Below are 21,675 nucleotides of genomic sequence, written 5' to 3' on the forward strand. Positions count from 1 at the left end.
AGTATTTTCACCTGCTCCAGAGCTCGATCCGCAGACCTTGCAATGTTAGCTGCACTTCGTAAACTCAAGATTAATGCCCTTTACCGTTAACTTCAGCAGGGTATTCTGAGATTCGGACAGGGATTTTAAGATTGGCACGTCAGAAAAGACATACAGGATGTGCCAACTGCAGAAGATGCTAATGACTGACCCTCAGGAAATGATTTACTGAGGGTAAATAAAAAGGATCACGATGACTTTCTTATGTAAGAATCAGAATAAACTTACAAAAAGAGACCTGTAAACATCAAACAACCCAGCCAAAAGTATCATCACAGTCTGACTGCTGCTGCATGTATAATGAATGAATGAATGCCCACATGTTGCTCGTTTATAAGCAGGCACATGCCGCATGGCTGCCGGGGAGAAGACCATTATGTAGTAAGAGATTCCGTTGTCACCTTCTCTCTTCTCCGGGAATTAAAATGCAATTAAACAGTGGGCAAAGATCTGCATGCTCTTCATTTAATATGTATTATGCACAACTGCCAGAGCTATCATAATTGCACAGGAACCTAATGCATTTTTAATAACCTACCAACACCAAGATAAGCATAATTGAGAGTGAGCGTGATGGTGACTCCAGTCCAACTGTGTCAACCAAGTTAAATGCTGACAGACCTGAATCCACGTTGGGTGATGAAATGATTTAGCTCTTTTTTCATTTCGTATTTTCTCCTATTATTAAAATAATCAAATATTTTAAACATATTTCCTATTTGTGAAAAAAATGATTGGTGCTCAACTCAGCTTTATTTTATATAACACTTTTGAAAAGCAGGCAGCTAAAACAAAGTGCTAAACATTAAAAACATAAAAGACAACAACATTAAGATAAGATAAGTAAATAAATAAAAGACAGTAAGATAATAATACAATTCTAAAAGCAGTAAAATAACAGTAAAAACAGCAGGAGTGTCATGTGGTTAAAAGCCAGGGCATAATAATTAGTCTTTAGATGGGTTTTAAAAGTGGCCAGCGACAGTGCTTCCCTGATGTGCAAAGGCAAGTATTCCAGAGCCTTGGACCAGCAACCGCAAAGGTCCTGTCCCCTCTGAGCTTTCACCTGGACCTCGGTGTCTCCAGAAGGAGCTGATCAGCTGATCTGAGGCACTAGGCCGGGGAAGAAGGAGAAAGCATCTCAGAGAGGTAAAGCGGGATAAGACCGTGTAAAGACTTAGAATCTCAAAATGAATTCTAAAATGTAAATGGTAGCCAGATTCTAAAATTGGCGTGATGTGGTCTCTCTTACGTCCTCCAACCAAGAAATAGGCAGCTGCATTTTGGACACATTGGAGACGTGAGAGAGATGCCTGGCTAAATCCATGGTAAAGAGAGTTGCAGTAATGCAGCCGAGACGTGATAAAAGCATGGATTACTGTTTCAAAATGAGCATGAGATAAAATGGTTTCACCTTGGAGAGTTGCCGAAGATTAAAGAAGCTCATTTTCACCACTAAGCTGATCTGATGATCAAGTTTAAAAAGACTATCCAACTTACAACCCTGGTTAGAAACTGTTGACTTTAAAAAGTTATTCAAATAACCCAGATACACTGGAGATGATCCTCGAAGATCATTTGGTCCGAACACGAGTGCTTCTGTTTTATTTTAATTAATTAATCTCAGGAAATTTAGGGCCAACCAATCCTTAATATCAGAGAGACATGATAAAAGGGGACAGACTGCCCAACTTTTTCAATGGCAGATAAATCTGACTGTTATCGCCATATAGGTGAAAGGAAACATCATGCCTTCTTAGAATGGACCCCAATGGAAGCAGATACAAGGAAAACAGAAGTGGCCCTAAAACTGACCCTTGTGGGATTCCAAAAGACACCCCAGTTGTTCTAGATTTAAAATCATCAAGCATAACACACATAGTCCGTCCTGTTAAATATGACCTAAACCAATCTAAAGTGGTACCTCAAATCCCCACCAGGTTCTGGATATTAAAATATGGCGGTCCATTGTGTCGAAAGCTGCCGACAAATCCAGAAGAACCAAACCCACGTGATCTCCAGCACCAGTAGCCCGGAGGATGTCATTACTGACCCTCAGTAAAGCTGATTCTGTATTGTGGCGAGCTCTAAAACCAGACTGGCTAAAAAACTCCTCCAGCTGCAGGTAGACTGCTTTCTCCACGATTTTTTATATGAAAGGCATCCCGGAGATAGGTCTGAAGAATAAAAGATGACTCTGGTAACCTAAAAACCAGAGAAAATTAACAAAAGCACAACCTGACAATGAGTTATTTTACTCAGTGCATTAAAAATAGCTTCATAAGGCTTAGTCGTAGATCGCCCTGCAAATATTTTGACCTTTCGTGTCCAAGCTCTGCGGCAAGCCCCTTCACTCCTCTTCGTCATTCATTCTTGCTCTTTAATTCTGTTTCTTACCACAGCCCTTTCGCACTCATCCTCCACCCTCACTCTGCATGCTGTTTGTGCTGTGGGCCTGTGGCAGAGCTGGGTTGCCATTCGTCACTCCAAGTGGCTCCAGTGGAGAGGACAGGGCCTCTGACCTCACCACTGGCGCTGTGGAAGGGAGTCAGGGAAACAATGAATAGAGCAAGTCGTGGAGGACTCTTATGAGACTCAATTTCAATTTTCACTGAAATTGACTAAAACTTTATAATTTTTTTAGATGTTTTCTAATTCCAACTCAGACACCTTGCAAGAAAGAACCGTTTGGTTCTTTAAAAGCTCATCAGGACTGGAACTTCACGGTCATATTGTCACCTTACAGCAGGAGTGCTCGCAAATCTTTGGCTCTCAGCCCCAAAAACATTTTAGCTCATAATTTGTTTGCAGGAATTAATCGAAATGACACAATTTTTAAGACATTTTGTAATATCCTAAATATGTTTTTTAAAGTCACTAGCATGAGTCATTTGTGTATATTTTTATTGGTCAGTAATGGTCTGATTTGTAGAGGTGCCTCACCCAATTGGCAAAATCTCCTAGAAACACAGAACAAATTGAAACAAGTAGGAAAAGGGAGCAGTCGGATGGCTGTGCTGCTTTGGGCAATCAAAATCATTTAACAGTTCATGTTATAAGTTATCCTGTCTATGCATCCCTTTTCTGTAGTCAAAAGTTTGTGTATTTTTATGTATTAAATGCACTTAAAAAGTGTTCACACTAAAATTACCAGATGGATTAAAAAGTGTTTCTGCTTTGTTTTGAAATATATTCAAACAGGCAATAAAAAAAACAATCTATTCTATTGAAATTTAAATAATAGATCTACAGTTAATAAATACATTTTTAAAATTATATTTATCAGGGTCAGAGATTTTGTTTTTTAGTGATTTTGTTTTGTTTACTGCCCTCCACATATGTGGACATCACATTTTAGGTTACCACTGTATTTAATTCTGCTTAACATGGACCCTGTGACTACACGTTTAGAGGGTTAGCCTGGGTCTTAAGTGGTTAAGATGGTTTTCTGTAATGTTTTTAGGCAAGGCAAAACCATTTTAATTGTATAGCACTTTCAATGTACATAGACAATTCAGTCCTTTACATGAAACTTTAAAGGAAAAATCCAAAGGAATATTAGGATAAAAATAAGATTTAGAGAAAGTCAAAAACAACAAAATTTAAATCAAGCATAAATGTGAAGATGCAAACTTTTGAACTAATCAAATGCAGCTGAAAACAGGTGAGTCTTTAACCTGGATTTAAATACATTGAGTGTTTCAGCTGATCTAAGGTTTTCTAGAAGTCTGTTCCAGATCTGGGAAGCATAGAAGCTGAATGCAGCTTCTCTATGTTTAGTTTTGACTCAAGGAACTGACAAAAGATCAGATCCAGATGACCGGAGAGGTCTGGCGGGTACATACTGGCTCGAAAGGTCAATCATGTATTTTGGTGCTAAACTATTCAAAGCAGTAACATAACTGTAAAGTCTATCTTCTGGCAGACATGCAGCCAGTGTGCAGACCTCAGAACTGGACTAAAGTGGTCTCCTGGTGTCATTGTAATATATATTGGCGTGTCATCTGCATAGCTATGGTAACTAATGCTGTTGTTCTTTATAACGTGGGCCAGTGGGAGCATGTAGATATTTAATAAGTGGCCCCAGGATGGGACATTGGAGAACTCCACATGTAATTTCTGTCTGCTCCGGTTTTGAGGTTTTCTGTTCATGTTTCCTCATGCTCACACCTGGCTCCCAGTCGACTGTTTTTCTTTCTTCCTGTCATGTTTCAGATCTATCACATTTAGCTCATTTCTTTCATTTTTCTTTTTTTATTGGTCATTATTTTCAGTTCATTTATATAAAAAAAAACCTAACCTTTCTTTTAACTGACTCATGCATCCAACAGCAGGCCACCTCTGTCAGGCCTCCTAAGGTCAAGCTTCACCTTGTATTTTAATCCAACTCTGGATCCAAAGTTGGCTTAACCCTTGTGCTCTCTTTTGGGGTCCAGATGACCCCACCCTTTCATTGATTTCTGATCCCTCCCATGACAAAGGTGGACAGGATTTCATGTCTGCCATGGACAGATAAAAAAATCCTTGAAAAAAATGAAGACATGCCTAAGGTAGCACAATGATTAAAATTGTATTTTATAAATATAAAAGTATTAGTGATAATATTACAATTATATGTATCATTAATATTTGAAAAAAATATAAAATGTTAGATGATCCGAAGTGTACATATGCCTCTGCTTTACAGAGACATCAGGGAGTTATTGTTTGTTAAAAGGCAATTCCTCTTTCTTTGTCAAACATAGATTCAAATAGATGGATAATAATTAACAGACAGTTGTGAAGGGGATGTTAATAATATTTACCTTGTAAAAAAGGGAAGACACTCATGCCATAATATATAATGCTGTTCTTTTGCAACTGAATGCCAATACACAACAATGTTGTAAGAAAAAATTAATATACATATATTTATACTGCATATGTGTGCGTCTGTGCTGACAACTTGCTGTTAACATTGTCTCAAAAGATTTTATGGAGACTTTGCACCGTAAGATATGGAGCATAAAACATTCCTTTATAAAGAGAGTCAAAACAACAACAACATGGCAGAATCAGGGGAAGCATAAAGGTGAAAATGAATACAAAAGGCATTTTTACCAGGTGTAGAGATGAAAACTGTTAGGTCAACAACCTCTACTAAACCAATGCAAATCAACATCAGAGAAAATGGGAGTAAACCGTCTAATATTATAAAGTTAACCATCGTTTTCTGTAACACCCCCTTGCTGTATTAGCTTTGAAAGTGGGGGTATTATCCCTGAATTCTTAAGTCAACGGGTGTTAAACTCTTGTTTAATTAGAAATTAATATTTCCTCCCCGTTTGATTTGGGTGCATGACTTAACCTGTAGAAGAAACTCACCCAATATTTTTATAACCAAACCTTCAAATAAAGCTTTTCCCTTTTTCAATAAACACACAGTTCTTGAACGTTTAACTATTTATATTTGTACACAGGTCACACATTAATATTCATTTTCAACAGGTTCCAAAACAGAAATAGTATCCTCAAAAATAAAATACAATAAAATAAAATGGGGCCCAAAATATACCTAAGCCGGCATTAATGAAATCCAAAATAGTCAAAACTTAAATGTACCCACGTTGCAGGCCTGTTCTCTTTGGAATGGATGCTCCCACAATCTTCTCTTTTTAGACTCACTCAGAGCAGGTCATGAGGTCCCGATGCAGCTCGATGATGAAGAACGACGAAGAACTCTGACGGTCCTATCAGAGTCAAACTGGAACCCTTGGAAGCGCGCGTATCCCACTCACTCGATTCCTGTAGTCTTCTTCTTGTCCTCCCGGGGTTTTCAGTCGCTGCGTTAGCGGCTCAAAGTCCAGTCTGATGCACTGCAGGGTACGCTACGTTGGCTAAGTCGTGCTGACTGGCAAGCTCTTACCCACAAAGTGCATCTAAACGTTCAAAACCATAAATATGCTACTTTGAACTCACTGTTCGTTTGTTCTTAACATATTTATTCGCTTCTGGAACTTCTCAACAGGCTTTCTTAATCCTCCAGCCACGTTTTTCTTCCGCGAGTCTCTCGTCTCTCCCTCATGACGTCATCTCTCTGCTCTCTCTCTCTCTCTGCATCATCCAATCAAATTAATAGTAACAAAAATGTATTGGCCTCTTCCTAATCTGCCAGGTAACAACAGCATTCTGGAAATGTTGTCACAATACAAATACATTTTCACCAAAGTACATTCAAAAAAATAAAAAGAACACAAAGATCACATTTATGTAACAGTTTGCAATATTATTATTTTCAAAAAAAAGTAAACATATTAATTAACTTTTACCCTTTCTTTCAGAGTATTTATTTTAAAGCTAAAATTTAACCAGGGTTACATTTCTATGTGGGAAAGTTTAACGAATTTAGTTTTAAGAGTTTAAATAACGTGCTAAGAGCTACTTAAAAACATCTGTTTCTATGTTCTTTAGCACAGAACAATATGGTGTCTAGTATTTGTAGCTTTAGTCAAAAAATACTTCCTTTCCATCGTTTCAGTTGAGAATTATGAAAATAAACATGAAAGTGAGGATGAAATATTTTTTTTTCAGATTCTGAATGTGCAGCATTAATAATGTAAAATGTGATGCATTTAATGTGATATGGAGTTCAATCGCTGCACCTCCTTTTCCTGCTACTTCTCTTTAACATTGTGACATTTCCTTTAAGAGTAGAGAACAAGCATTTAGGGAAAAGATGACAGGATGTTTTTCCAACATTTTTTTTTTTTTTTGGAGGAAGGGGTAGAACTGACAGTGAAATGCCTACACATTACTTGGGAGTCATCCGTTCTCCAGCTTTCCTTCTTTGATAACATTGCTGTGAATTAAACCGAGAAGCCAGCCTTCTGTGACCCAGCATTAAAGCCAAAGCACTGCTGGCAATGTAAATGAATTGTGTAGGAGTAAAGGCTAGCTGGCTGCCCTCAGTTGTTCTGGCTCTTGGCAGAGCAGAAAAGGATAATGGGATTGTTTCATTCTTTAAACAGCCTTAGAGTTACACCTACTAGAAATATATTTTTTTTGTACAAAAAGAAAGTTTGCATAGAACGATGGTCTGAAAAATCACAAAATTGAATTCTGATTAATTTTTCTCAACTTGATCCAGTTCCCCTTTATGCACTCAATAATGCAACCCTATGCTCCACTCACCTCTCAATTCTGACAAAAAATACTGTTGATCTTTAAACAAGGAGAGGAAGAACTGGTTCCTAGAGATGGGCAAAACCAATTCAACTATTTCTATGGGCATTGTTGTGTTGAATGTAAAATGCTGAATCACATAGTCTTGCTGTAATCCACCAAACATTCTGCAAACTCACACATTTTAACCATGATTTATGTGACGCTGCAGTTTGAAATATTCCCCAATGAGAATAATCAATTCAGTTCTTACTCATCTGGGTTACTTTGCACTGTCACGAAATGACCTTCGTTCTTGTTATGAAGGTCTTTTCACCCATATTTTAAATAATAAACATGACCAGACCTTGTTAAAAAGCAATAAAACATGACGGTGAATGAATAATCAGCCAGTTGCAAATTAGGTTAAAGGTTGGACAACGTCTTCAATGGGGGGGCGATGTCTAATGCAGCCGGACTCCCTGGTTTAGCTGAAGAGACGTGCTGTCTGGCAGGGATGGCTCACAGTGGAGAGCATGCAATTAATGATGCCAGTGTTGATGTTCGTGCTGGTAGGATACCCCTTAGGTGGATTGTGATGATGCTAATGCTTATCAGCTAGCCCAGTCTCTTTAGGAGCACAACATCATCAGCAGGAACTGACAGAGAAACAGATGCAAGAAAACTAGGAGATAGTTGTTCCCTAAACATGGGCTTAAAATAGACGTCGGCTGCTGTTTGCCTGGCCTGAGCGAGCCAGTAAACAGTGCTGACTGTGTGAGAACTTGAAATGACGATTATGTGTGCTGAAGCTTGTCTGGGCAGCGTTTATGCTCTTTGAAAATGTTAAACTGTTATAGTTCATGGTTCTGGCAGCACTTGTGTTTCAACCACTCTTTAATATTCACCAAAATATTTGAATAAAAATCACAAATACATCACTAGAAATGCATTCTTTTGCATAATATTTGAGCAAAAAGTTCCACTTTTGAGGGAAACAGTCACACAAAGATGTGTGTTTTGTCTCCCTGTGATAAGAAATAAAGTATTACCCATGTAAACATGATATCATGCCCTACTTTTATCTTTGTTTAGCTTCAAGTTAGCAGTTTAGACTTCCCACAAAAAGCCTTTTGCATTCTTTTTTCTAAAAATGGAAGTCTATTCAAAGCCTGTAATTTCATGAAAAAAAAATATTTGTATTTACATTTTTCTTCTACTAATTATATGCTAATTAAAACTAACTTCTCATTGAATGTACTTATTTAAAAGCCACAAATAACTATAGTCAAACATAATCATGTTTCTAAACCTAATACTTTTTGACCTTTTCTAGTTGTTTCTATACTGTCCAAAACAAGAATTGGGAACTTTCAGCTATCAGGTTTCCCTCTATAGTGAAACAAATTTCCCCTTCCATCTGTTTGGAAAGTAGACACTATCTCTGTCTTAAAATTTCAATATGAAGCTTATAGTTGGTCTGTGTCACTCTAAAACAAATCTATAGTCTTATTTCTAAATTAAACCACAGTCAAATTATTTGCATTTTAATAATTGCCTACTTAAGTGATGATCAAATTGGATCAAGTTTGTAGTGTATTCACATGACGTCCATGAATCGGAGCAGCCAACAATATTTATGGAAAACCCTTAACTAATAAAACAAACCTATTAAACATCTCTGTGTGCTTTTATCAAAATGTATTTTTCAGCTGGTCTGAAATTATGTATTGAGGAGACTTTTATTTAGAAATTCTGTTTGGCTAGATCTGCTTTCCATTTCAAAAGCCCTTACTTTTCTTGTAGTGTAAACTGAAGCAGCCCATCTTGTCACCTGCTGTCTTGAAAGTCAAGGCGCAGTGTGCTCCGACTGTCAAAATGGAGGTGGCAGCTGGTCTCCCTTTGCTTCACATGCACCAAATTAACCACAACACTAGGAACATTATGCTAATGTTTAGCAATGCATCACTTGAGCAAACAAAAAACTAAGTTAATCCTTTGAGTAATCCAGTAATGTCAATTCTATTGAAAATGAGCTAAAAATGATCAATTCTACTTATTGCTTGCAGAATATGTATATGCAATGTTATAAATTAAAACGTAAAAATCAAAATTTATGAAAAATATAGAAACTATAGTATATTTGGCTGTAACAAAAAAATGTCGAGGTTGCAAAAAAAAGCTACACCCACAGATGGTAAAAAGAAAGGTGTAAACGTCTGATTTATTTCTTAGGATTCTCTCTGCGCATTGGAAAAGAGGATTAACGGAGCAGGAGGCCAACGCAGAAGACCACTCGAGACAGTGACAAGCTGAACAAACATCCCCAGCAGAGACAGAAAGAACATGAGACTAGAGTGGGGAGGGAGATAAGGATGATGGGATGGAGAAAAAGTCTGCTTGACTTTACAGACAAACTGAGCAGACTGTGACCAAAAGAAATGAGACTTTGAAGCCATTGCATGCTTTATCTGCTGGAAGGAGTACAATGTGTTGCCTCAATAATTTGGATTCACTTCAATGTATTTGCACCTTTAAATACTTTGAGAAGTGAATTAGTTTCTGTTTAATGAAAACAATGCTGTTGCCAACGGTGGATTATTTTTTAATTAATCTATCTAAAGGGTGCAAAAAGCACGTAAAACTGATGAGGATGGGCTAGTTTTTCAATTCCATTGGAGGGAAGTTCACAATGAATATGATTTGGTCTATTTTTGGAGGAACTTGTCAAACAAGACCACAGCAGGAGCCTCTTCTCTTCCCTGGAAAGTTCAGCTGGGACCACAGGAACTTGCACAAATGAGCTCTCGCACACATGATGCACACAGGGGAGATCACAGGGTTAAAACCTTTCATGTGAGACTCAAAAAAACACATTACCACTTTCAAATGACTGTTATCTTCAGCATAACACTCAAACCTTATGAAGAGGTATTCTTCCCACTTTACCTGACAAGAATTAAATGAAAAACGGGTAACAGTAAAAAATAAAAATAACTTTGTGCCTCTGAAAGCATCTTTTTGGTGGCTACAGAATAAAACAGAACACAAGTTATGTATGATACAGTTTTTCTGAACTTTGAAACAGCTGCTTCATTAAAAAGAAAAAAGAGAGATTCCAAGAGTTCAACTTTGTTTTACTGTCAGTCCAGGAGAGGATGTTGTGCTAAAACACGTGTTTTTGCAAGAAATTATTTTTTAAGTAACAATTACTTGTTTTAAACTCCAGTATTTTACTTAAATGTCTTAGTCACATCCAACTATATGGGGATTACCCTGTATGGTTGCTTTGAATTTTTGATTGTAGCCAGATGTGGCTTGCAGTTCCGGCATAGAATTGCAAGAAAATACATAAATCTGCAACATTTTTCATCTAGAATAAGTCAATCTGCAACAGTTTTATAAATATGTTTGAAATTCCAGTGACACATAATAATTATTATTTATGCAAGGAAATAAAGAACCTTAAAAAAATCAGAATTCTAATTTATCATCTACATCCCAGTGAGTTTCCTTACAGGATCACTACCATAGCTACTTTCAATTAGATCTGCTCGCATTTTTAGTGTTTGGAAACGTATTCCTACATTGAACCATAACAGCAATGATCTTATTTCCATGTTCCAATTGGTTGTCAAAAATAGCTATGGCATTAAAATTCTCGTTAGCCTTTGGAAATAATTTCACCTTTTTCTGAGCAGTGAGGAAACAGAAGGTCTGACAGGAAGTGAACCTGGGCGACTTTTCCGAGCACCGTATTAATCTTCTTTAATTGTTCTAAATGGAAGTCTGCTTTTTGCCTCGACCTCCCACTGTTCACCAAAAGTTCAATATTTGACACTTCACAGGCACTAAGCATGCTGGGCCGCATTACATGCCTCACATGACTGACCATTGAAGGGAAGATTTTCTCCATATTTAACCGCTCTACATGTTTCATTAGAATGCAAAGAGGAGAAAAAATGCTAACTATCCTGTACAAATGCTCATTTGTCTATAATGTTTGCTATAACAATGAGTGAAATAAATAATTCAGTAGGATTTCTTGCCTTTAGACAATTTGGAAAAAAACACACAATATAAATATTTTTTTAGTATACTTAATTTTGGTTATGCTACCACTTTAGTAGGCTTTTATCTTTACAATTTCTGTAGTTATTTAATCTCTTGAACGCAGTTATGAGTTTGATTGAAAGTTATGACCCATAATAAAAACAGAAATGTCATCAGATACAAACAAAAATGTGTTATTTTACAGATTGACTGATGTGTTTCCGAGCACATATAATATCGTCAGCAAGTGTGTTATTAAAGTACCAGAAAGAGTTGAGTGATTCGACTCTTTCAGTGGAAGAGGGGGAAAAAAGCTGCAGGGAAGATAATTGAGTCATTGGATCTCAGTAGACGGGGCAGATCTGTGAAGAAATGCACACAGTGGAGAGGCTTAAAGATGCGCTGCTCTGAAAAGGATAGGACATGGGGTATTACCCTGCCAGAGTACAATGTATAGATGTCACTGCCAGGAGCTAATTCAGCTGACATTGATGTGTTTGAGCTAAAGAGTCGGTTTGCAGGATTTGAGCAAATCAAGGCAAGCACAAAGTACAGTATTATAAACTGCAAAAAAAAAAAAGAATTCAATAAAAAATATAATATGATGCCCATTAGTTTAAATAACAACAGGACTGAGGTGTGCTCCTCTCCCTCAAGGAAGCACTGGAGCTTCCATGCATGTCAGTGCAAACCAGCACCAGACTGTTGCTTTGTAGGGCACTAGTGATGTTCCCAGGAGAAATAGGGGAAAGGAAAAAAAGAAAAGGTGGAGAAAGAACACAAAGAAGGCGAGCATGTACTAGTTTTCAACTTCAGACATATAAAAAATGTCATTTCTCTTCCAACATCCTCAGGTTGAAGCGTTCAGAGCCACAGATTGCCATTATGAAAAGGAAAGAGCTGTAACCCAAGAGAGGCTTTCAATCACACAACCTCTAAGCCAAAGCTTTTAGGTGTGTCTTTTTATGTTTAAATAGGTCACGTTGTTTGGCCCACAGGCTTGAGGGAAATGTCTCTTGAAAACTGTCTGAAAGACAAAAAAAAAAAAAAAAAACTAGCAAAGGAGGCTAACACAAAGTCTGTCCATGTGTGTGAACATATTTGATTTTAGGAAACATTGGGTTTCAATTTTCAGATTCTCATAACATTAAAGTAATTGTGTTCAAATATTATCTTCTTTCAGGTGTCTAGTCTTTAGCTATAAATGAAACTTCTTCCTAAGTGTAATTATGTCAAAAAAAAAATTCTAAATCATTTTACATGTATTTTGTGAAATTAAAATAAACTAGCTGGGATTTACATTAATCAGGAGATAAAGAACCAAACAAAAATACACAGAAACTAGAGAACAGAGCTGGGTTTGTTTTTGGGAAAAAAACACCTGCCCTTCAGCTTTGAAGACAAGATGAAAGCCATTTTTTTGTCTTACAGCACTATGAGCAAGAGGTCATTGTCCCTGAGTGCTCAATAAAAAAAGTTAATAAAAAAAGAGCAAACAGAAACTTACAGAAAATAAAAGACATATTAGTTAGCACCTGAATTGCCAAGAGAAAAACATAAAAAAAGCTGAATTTAAGGTTAAAGTTGTCAAAAAATAACAAATGTTTCCTATCACAGTTGCAGTTAAAGATACTTGCAGCTCTTCAGCTGAGGTGCTATTGTTCAAGAAAGACCTAGTCTTCCTCAGCCTTCATCTCACATTACTGCCTCCTTGGGGGAAGAGATCCTTGAAGGATTTTTTTTTTTATTTCTCTTTTTTTGTGGTGTGCATTGAACCGCACACGGAATTTTAGCTTATCTGGAAGCAGTTGGATGCAGAAATGTTGCCCAGGATCTCCATGGTTCCAACTTTTACAAATTTAATTTTTACAAGTTTTAGCGTAACAAAGTACATGCAACTTTACAAGTACAAAACTATTTGTCATGTTCTTTAAATGCATAAAAAATGACAAGCAATACCTATTGTCAGTTCTTTCATATCTTCATTCCTTTAAGAGCAAAGTGTTTTTTTTCTTTGTTTTGCAATGATGCATGCATAAAAACCTAACAGCTTCTTTTCCTGCAACACTGAACTTTAGAAATCCCCGAATCCCAAACCTCCTTCCATTTACCATTGGCGCCACAAAACAACATCAAGAGTGTCATCTTTAATTCACAGGTTACTCATGACAATTTAAACAGACATTATCTAAGAGCCTTAAAGTCCAAGATGGCAGACATGTTAGCTCCATCTATGATACTATTTCCTACTTAAAGTATTCAGACATTTTTTTAAATATCAAAAAGTGAATGACTGTGCAGCAAAGCAGCAATCCATGGGAAGCTGCTACACCTGGTGGATTTTAGTTACAACTGCACAAATTAGATTGGGATTTGTTTTGAATCAGCTCTACAACAGATTAGACTATGTACAAGTATTATTTTACACCACAGTAATGGGCAATAGTCTCATTAAAAACTGAATGATAACATGCAAACAGTTATCCATAGGTAATTATCCTTCTTTTAAATCTTTTTTTTTTCCTACTCCTCAATTTAAAGTGGACTTGTTATCTTTGAAAACACAGTAAGGTTTGACTCTGCAGAAATCTTCAATTCTCATTACAAAATTTTAGATAGCATGTTTGCATATAAATAGAAGTCGAGGGTATTTTCCATCCTTTTTAACGATTAAATGGAATTTCAAAATAAATGTCAGCCTGTGTGGAGGAATAATTATTGGAGCCACAAGCTGTTTCCATATACAGGCAATAACTGCACTAGATAAAGCTTGAAAAGGAAAAATAATACATTTGAAGCATTCTTTGAGCCTTAGTGATGGCATTCTTCTGTTTGTTAAAAAAAAAGGAAAAGTAAAGTTATAAAAGTAAAAGTAAAGTTTCCACAAGAAACTTCCTCTCCAGGGCAATAAATTGGATTGTGATGAAGGTGTGTGAGGCTTGCAGTTGGTCTTGTACACCTTCAAAAAAATAGGCTGCCTGACTTATGTGTCCTATAGTCGACATAAGAATAAAAAGATGCCATTAAACTTATGACTTTGACACATCAAACAATGATATATTAGTCAATTAAATAAAATGAATTAATAAAAACTATTACGGAGAGCTTCCATCTTCATCAGGGTCGTCCAAACGACGACTCTGATGAAGACGGAAGCTCTCCGTTGAAACATGTCAGGTATGACACAAGCATGTGTCTGATAACAAAATAATTAAATCAGTTAATAATAATACAGACACTATGAATTTTATCGCATTTATAATTGTAATTACTGGAATCTAAATTAACTTTCTAATTAAGTTTATTTTCTTTTCATTTAAATAAAAAAGTTTTATTTTAAAATAATAGTCATTTATTAACTATACTTACTAAAATTTGCATTAAAGCAACTTCAAACATGGACAAAAATAATAATATAACATTTACAAATTCTAAGTGCAGTGACATTAAAGGAAAACTTTTCTTTAAGCACCTTAACATGTACATTTTTTTTAAATACTGAATATTGGGAGAATTCTCTTAAAAATGTCTACTTACGTGAGGACATTTTTACTTTGCAGTTTTCCTTGGATATCTCAAGTTTAAAAGATGCAGATGTCCAAGAAATTGGATGTGGCCTCCGTTCTCCATTTCCATGAGTCTTTACACTGTTTTCCCACAGAAGGTGACCTTCTTTGCACTATGTTCACGTCTTCTGTACAAGTCATCCGTTGAGTTTTCAGAGGGACACATTCTTCACATAGCATTCAGACAAACCCAGTGCAGGAGTTGTCTACTCGTCTCTAAAAAAAGGGAAACTTTGGGAAGCACAGCAGACTTTTGTCAGATGTCAGAATCTAGGTGAAGACCTGTGAAGACTTGCTGCATTTGGAATCCTCTCCATACCCTTCTTCCAGATGGCAGGTCAGCAAGGCATGAAAATGATGCTTTGTCACCAACTAAAAAACAAATGTTAGGAATAAGAAATTCCCATCAGAGTATATTGGCTTAAGTCCAAAAACCCTTGAAGATTCAAAACTATCCCGATTTATATTGGTAGTAGCTCAGAATTCAAAAGGAACTCCATCTTTCTCTAGATAACCTCTGATAAAACTCCTTAAATCGAGCATCAACCTGAAAACCCTTAAAACTCAGCAAACAAAAGTAATAATTAATAAGATTCATCCTGCTTTTACCTGTGCAGCAAGAAGACATTTCGATTTGAGAGTTGACTGGCAAATGGATTATGGTTCTGGGCAAACTTTAAAGTTGTTGTCATTATTAACACCTTGTAGTTAGGTGTTGCACCAGCACCACTTCTCCCATGCTGCTTATGTCATATGACTTTGGAGCAAAGTCTCTATTTTGCATGTTTCTGGCAATGGTCTTACAGTGGCCACTGGGTCTTTCAGCAGGATTTAACAGTAATAATGGACAATTGCTGAGTCCTGAAGCCTATGGGATAGAGGTGTCTCCTTTGTGTTTGAGGCGACTTAGGAAAAGTCTTAGGAACAACAAGATGCTTCAGTAAACATTAACCAAGGCAAAAACTGACAAAATTGCATTCAGATATCAAAAATAAGTGTTATTGGTCTGACATAGGTTTGTATAGTTCAGGGTACACAGCTCCTCGATTGTGTCAGGTTTCTTAGGTCTGGCTCCTGCAGTCTTTCACATGCAGAGGTTGGTTATGGGGTGGCTGAGCTGTGCTGTCCAGAGCTGTGTTTATCAGCCCTCAGACAGAAATGTAATCAACTGTGTGGAGGCTGCAGTCCAGCAGACCCTGTGAGGCTAAAAAAAAAAAAAAGGTCAGGAGAAGTGACCTCAGTCTGGGAAAAAACAGAAATTGTAGCACAGCTTTAAAGGGTGGCCAATTAGCAACTTGAAATGAAAATATACAACAAAGTAAGAGAAACTAGAAGCAGGAAAGTGAACTAACAAAAATCAGTAGAGCACATATAATAAAAGGAGAGGTGTTAAAGTTTAAGAACATAGTGGGGAAAGTAGTTTTTTCCTTTTCTATTTTATATTTTTAAAAAGGAGCAACTGAACTACCATTTTTCTTTGACATTGGTAAGCCTTTCACATTGCTATCTACGCTGAAAAACAAGCTAGCCTATAAATATGAGGCTCATCAGTCAAAACACTCAGCCTCTCCAGAATACTTCAGCATAAAACAAACAGCAGTTAGTTCACCTTCAAATTAATCAAAATAATCTCCTTTCACTGAGACTTGTCGACATAAATCTTGTTAAAATAAAAAAAATGCTAAAAACTTTTACTAAACATGATAACGTTTATTGTTATTTCCTATTTTTGAGCTGAAACTTGAACATAAAATTTTTAAGAGAAAGTAATACCATTGCACAAAGTAAAGCATAATGTTTAAACATGATATTTTAGCAATCTAGGTGTTGGGAAATAATTGCCTGATATGTTCTGGTGATTTGTAAGAGCAGTGAGACTTCATCCCTTTAAAGACCACAATTCTTTAGTTTTGAGAACTTCTGCTGTTGTTGATACATCCTAGTTTGTCTGCCTTGCCGTTGAAATTGCCGCTATATCAACGACTGTTTGTGTTAGTGTGGAGGAAACTGCGGTAATGCTGCGTTCAGCAGCTGTCACGTGGTTCTTCCTTTGCGTGTGGCTCAGCAGCCCCATTTCTTCCATGCTTCTTTTGTCAAAGGACTTTGGAGCAAAGTCTGCATTTTGCACGTTTCTGGTCAGGGTCTTTCAGTGGCCATAGCTGATACTTCTTCCTTGAAATGATATTTATCCAGCAATTTGTTGCATTTCACAATCCAAATTAAGTTGAAATCGCAATGCACCAAACTGATGAAAATTTGACCTGCTTTATGGCAACTTAAACTCGCATCACCAACTGCATTAGGTTCCACTTTTGGCACAATTTAAATTCTAGTTTCATGTTTAACTATTTTATTTGTAATGTTTTTCACATCCAAAATATTTCTTACACAAAATGTCAATAACTTTTCCAAAACTTTATTATCCTTCATGAACTTTACAAGGACCTAAGAAAGTTGCATTTTCACTTCCAAATATGTTCCCGGTTTTTCATGACTGTGCTGGGTCAAAGCCAGACAAAGTTAATATGCTTGTTTTTCTCCCAAAAAATCTTTAGATTTGCTGCTGTTTGAAAAACATTTCCTGTTCAAAGGGAGGTTACTTGCACTTGACATCAACACGCTGCTGTTTTAAGTCAAGTCTGTTGTCTTTCTTTAATCAATCTGTTAAAAATTATACATATATATATATATATAAATTATCTATTTTGTTGGTAAATGGTTCAGACAGTGCCAGAAAATTGCTATGCCTTGTTAATTTGATGCTATTTATTCTTCTAATATATTTGTACCATTACTTTAAAATATAAATTGTTAATCCAACCATTTAATGTTGTTATTATTTTAATCGTGTTTATAATCTTGTTTCATACGTGGATGAAAACCCAGCAGTTTGGTAATGCCACTTAAGTGGTACTTACGAGGTTCTTAATTAGTCGAGGTATTACCATATACCGAGGCAAAATGTGGGGGAATATTGATGGTATTAAAATTTGAATACTGCCCAAGCCTAGTATCAACCCTGTATTATGAATTATTATGGCAACTACATGATCATGTTCACAGGTTTTTGCAAAAAACAAAAAAATAAATAAAATATCCTGAATTTTTTTTTTTTCACTTTAATATTTTCTACTACTACTGTTCTTTATACCAAACGTTATGTAGAATTTTATAAGATGTGCTTTTTGAATAAAGTTAATTCAACAACTATCTTGTAAACCCATTCAGGCCTGATTAAAAAAAAGCTAAAACAAAGGACTAAAATATTAAAAGCTGGGGTGCTCTTGTTTACAAATTACAGTAGAAAAAGTTTTCAAATTTAAGAAAAAAAATAATTTCTTCAATTGGATTTACAAGAGAAGGACTTTAGTGCCCTCTGGTGGATAAAATTAGTCCATGCTAGAACTATTTAATACATTAAATTTAAATTAAAGACCAAACAATTTTTAATACAACCTTTTATTCCAACTTAGTTACAGTTTACATTTTAAATTTCTACTTAACATTTTTAAGTATCTTTTAGTGTTGCAGTTATAATGACAACTCAAAGAACAAATGACTGTTTTAGAAACAAAAGCAACAAAGCCATCGTGTTAAACTACATTAATGTCAGTATTATAACATTTTTAAAAGTATGTAATGCCACAAGCTTATTCTAATAAATATAAAACCAATATATCAGATTTCACTCAAATAAGCTCAAATATTTAAACATTTGTAAATAAAAGGAAAATATAATGTAGAACGGCATTTAGATGAATAGATAAATATGTTTTTGTAGTTTCAACTTCTCAGCTTCACTGCTGATTCAAACAGTTTATCCTTGTGGAATTAAAACACTCACTTGTTTGAAATTTTTTTAATGAATATCCAGTTTTTGTAATGAAGCATTTTTACGCAACAAAGCTCATCTGGCCTGGGTGAGGACTTCAAGTCTTCTCCTGATGAGCAGGTTCTCCTCCAGCATCCTGGAGATGGTCCTAAGAACTGACAGTCTGGCCTAACCACCAAAATGTGGAAAAGGAAAAAAACAAAAACTTAGACTATATTATATGGCTTTTCACCATAAAAAAGATACACTGTAAAATAAATAATTACCGTCCTAACATATTCGTACCGGTATAAAAACTATAAGCATTCATAATTACTGAAACTCATGGTTTGATATCTCCCGGTTTGTCAGGTTCTTGATGAAATGTTCTATTGTTTTGGATATTGATATTTATTTTGGAATTCTGTATAATTACAGACAAAAATGCATAATGCTTCATTTCACTTTTGAAAATTATAAACTAAAAAATAAAAAAACAAAACTAAATGATTCATGTAGTTTACTGATACCTTGTCCTTCTCGTTTGTAGGTTTTGTCTGGGATCTTGGAGAGAAAAGGTAAACATCCTTTTCAACAAGAGCCAGAGTCGTACCAGAACCTGTCAAGAAAAAGGAACCCAACAGAGATACATACCACATTTATCCTAAACGTGAACAATGAAAACCAAAACTGTGTAAATGTTGTAAATATCAAATTGAATGTTTATCTACGGTAAATAATCAGTTTTAAAACAGCTGAAATATCAAGTATAAAACATCTGTGATTATCTTCTAATCATTGAAACTTTTGTGTTATGTTTTCAGACAGTGCGTTTTATCTTAAAGCTAAAAAGCGTGTTTCAGGAGATAAAAGTGGTTCCTATATAATTTATATGAGGTCTCCAGGGCTTAAAAGAAGTGAAGCAGTCATTGCTTCAATACTGACACCAGTGTTAAAACAGATAACAGTGTATCTGAGCAACAGAAATGGACCATGAAACAGTAAAAAACAGCGGCCTGGTTTGACTTATCACAATTTTCCTCTATATCACCAAGATGCTGAAAGTTGTAATCATTGCTTACGTGGAGAACACGCCATCAGGACTCCCCAAATCAAGCCAGCAGAGGTGGTGTGATGCTTTTACTGGTATTCTGCTGAAAGCTGGGATCTGGCCATCCATCAGGATGACACTTTGACTTATATCATCTACCTCCGGTTTAAAAATGATTCAAGGGACACAACAGGGAGTTTTAGGTGTCGAGTTGCCTCCAAATTCCCCAGATCTATTTTTAACTCCTGTGCTGAAAAGTTGTGATAGTTGACAGCTGGATGTGTGGGACAAACTTAGAGGAGGTTCACAGCTTACAAGACTTATCAGGAATCTGAGGGTGTATTTAGACTGGACCCACTTGGTCTGCTTAAAGTGTACCAGAGTTTGTTTCCCCGATAGAGCGAAACCAAGTTTCCCCAATAACAGTCTTGCAGCATTCCCCCACTGTACCAAAGCAGCAGTTTAAAAAAAAGAAAAAAAAAGTGCCGTTGTTCCTGCTCAAATGCTCAAAATCAATCCGCGTACTAAAAAGTTTGAACAAGTAAAAGAAATCCTGCCAAACTGCAGCACCTCCATCTTTTTCATTTTGTTTTGACCCGCCCCCGTAACTGGCCAATGACTGAAGAGATATTTAGTCATGTGGTTTTGTTTACAAAGGTTAGACCGAAACAGAAATCTCCGGTAGACGTCAGTCTGAATACAGACCAAATGCAATCTTCAGGACTCGATCCGAACCAACGGACTTTCCCAGTCGGAATACACCCTGAAACTAAAAGGTTGTGGCCAGAGCCCACAGCACACCTTCAGGGCTGCATAGGAGTCTATGCATAAATGGGTCAGGGCTAATTTAAAGTCCTACTCTGATCATCTATTCTAAAAACATTCTTAGTGGTCTTTTAATTATGATTATAAAGATTTTAGCCAAAATCAAAAACCTGCATCTTTTTCTAGGACATAGTTTCTGCAGTAGTTCATTAAAACTGTTCCAGCAGAGTAAGCTTTCCCCCATTTCCCATCATCCATCTGTTTAAGCACACTTCCGCTAGCTTACAGCCCCTCACACCCCCACAGGAAAACCAAGAGGTCCATGGATCTAGTCGTTTTCAAGTGGATGCATCGAAATAGACCGAAACAGGGAGCCTATGGCCCTCACATTGTAGCTTGTAGGACATTTTTTGTCTGGTTCTAATTCACAATCATTTGATAAAGTAATACTCCGAAATGCACAGAAATGTCACTTTAATCAGAATTTACGTAAATGGGTCCTTTATCTCGATTAAAAAGCTAGATGTTATAAACAGCATTTTAATTGGAGTGAGTCTTTAAGTTTCAACACAAATTATAGTCCTACAGACAAAAATAAAAATATTTGTTTTATTAATTATTAATAATGCGTTTATGAAGCAAGGAGTCGGAAAAATCAGTTCACTTGGGTGTTAAGCTAACCTCACTTTCAACATGTGTTAGCAAGTCGTTAGCTTAGTATGTGAAAAACTTATTACAGTTACGCTTTTATAATTAGCCTACTTACTAGTTTTCAATTATTTGTGTGCATTTATTTATTCAAGTTACCTTGGTTATCATTAGTCTTGGGTGTCGCGGGCTCCAAGGTCAATCTCATCGGTGTTTTCTGGGTCACTGGCGGGATGTGACTAACTTTAGCTAATTTTACCTTCAAAACGGAGATATTTGCTTTTTTTCTTCTACTTTTCGTTCCTTTTCCCTCGCCTTTTTCGCTCTGAGACGGACACGGCGGCTCGGTTCGGTGCAGTTTTGGTCCATTTCTTTGACTGGAATTTGATGGAGCCCCGAACCGGGGGAAATGCGCAGCTTTAATGGGCAGCATCTTCCTTCCTTCACCGTCAACAGGCTGGACGCAAGTGTCATTCACACTACCGTCCTCAGCCAGCAGGGGGAGCCGGTTCACAGTTAACCACAAAGCTGAAGGTTAAATAATTCAACTTTACAGATTATAAAAATACTTAATTCAACTTTACAGATTACAAAAATACTTA

Source organism: Oryzias melastigma, linkage group LG10 (genome assembly GCF_002922805.2).
Source record: "Oryzias melastigma strain HK-1 linkage group LG10, ASM292280v2, whole genome shotgun sequence".
NCBI lineage: Eukaryota > Metazoa > Chordata > Actinopteri > Beloniformes > Adrianichthyidae > Oryzias > Oryzias melastigma.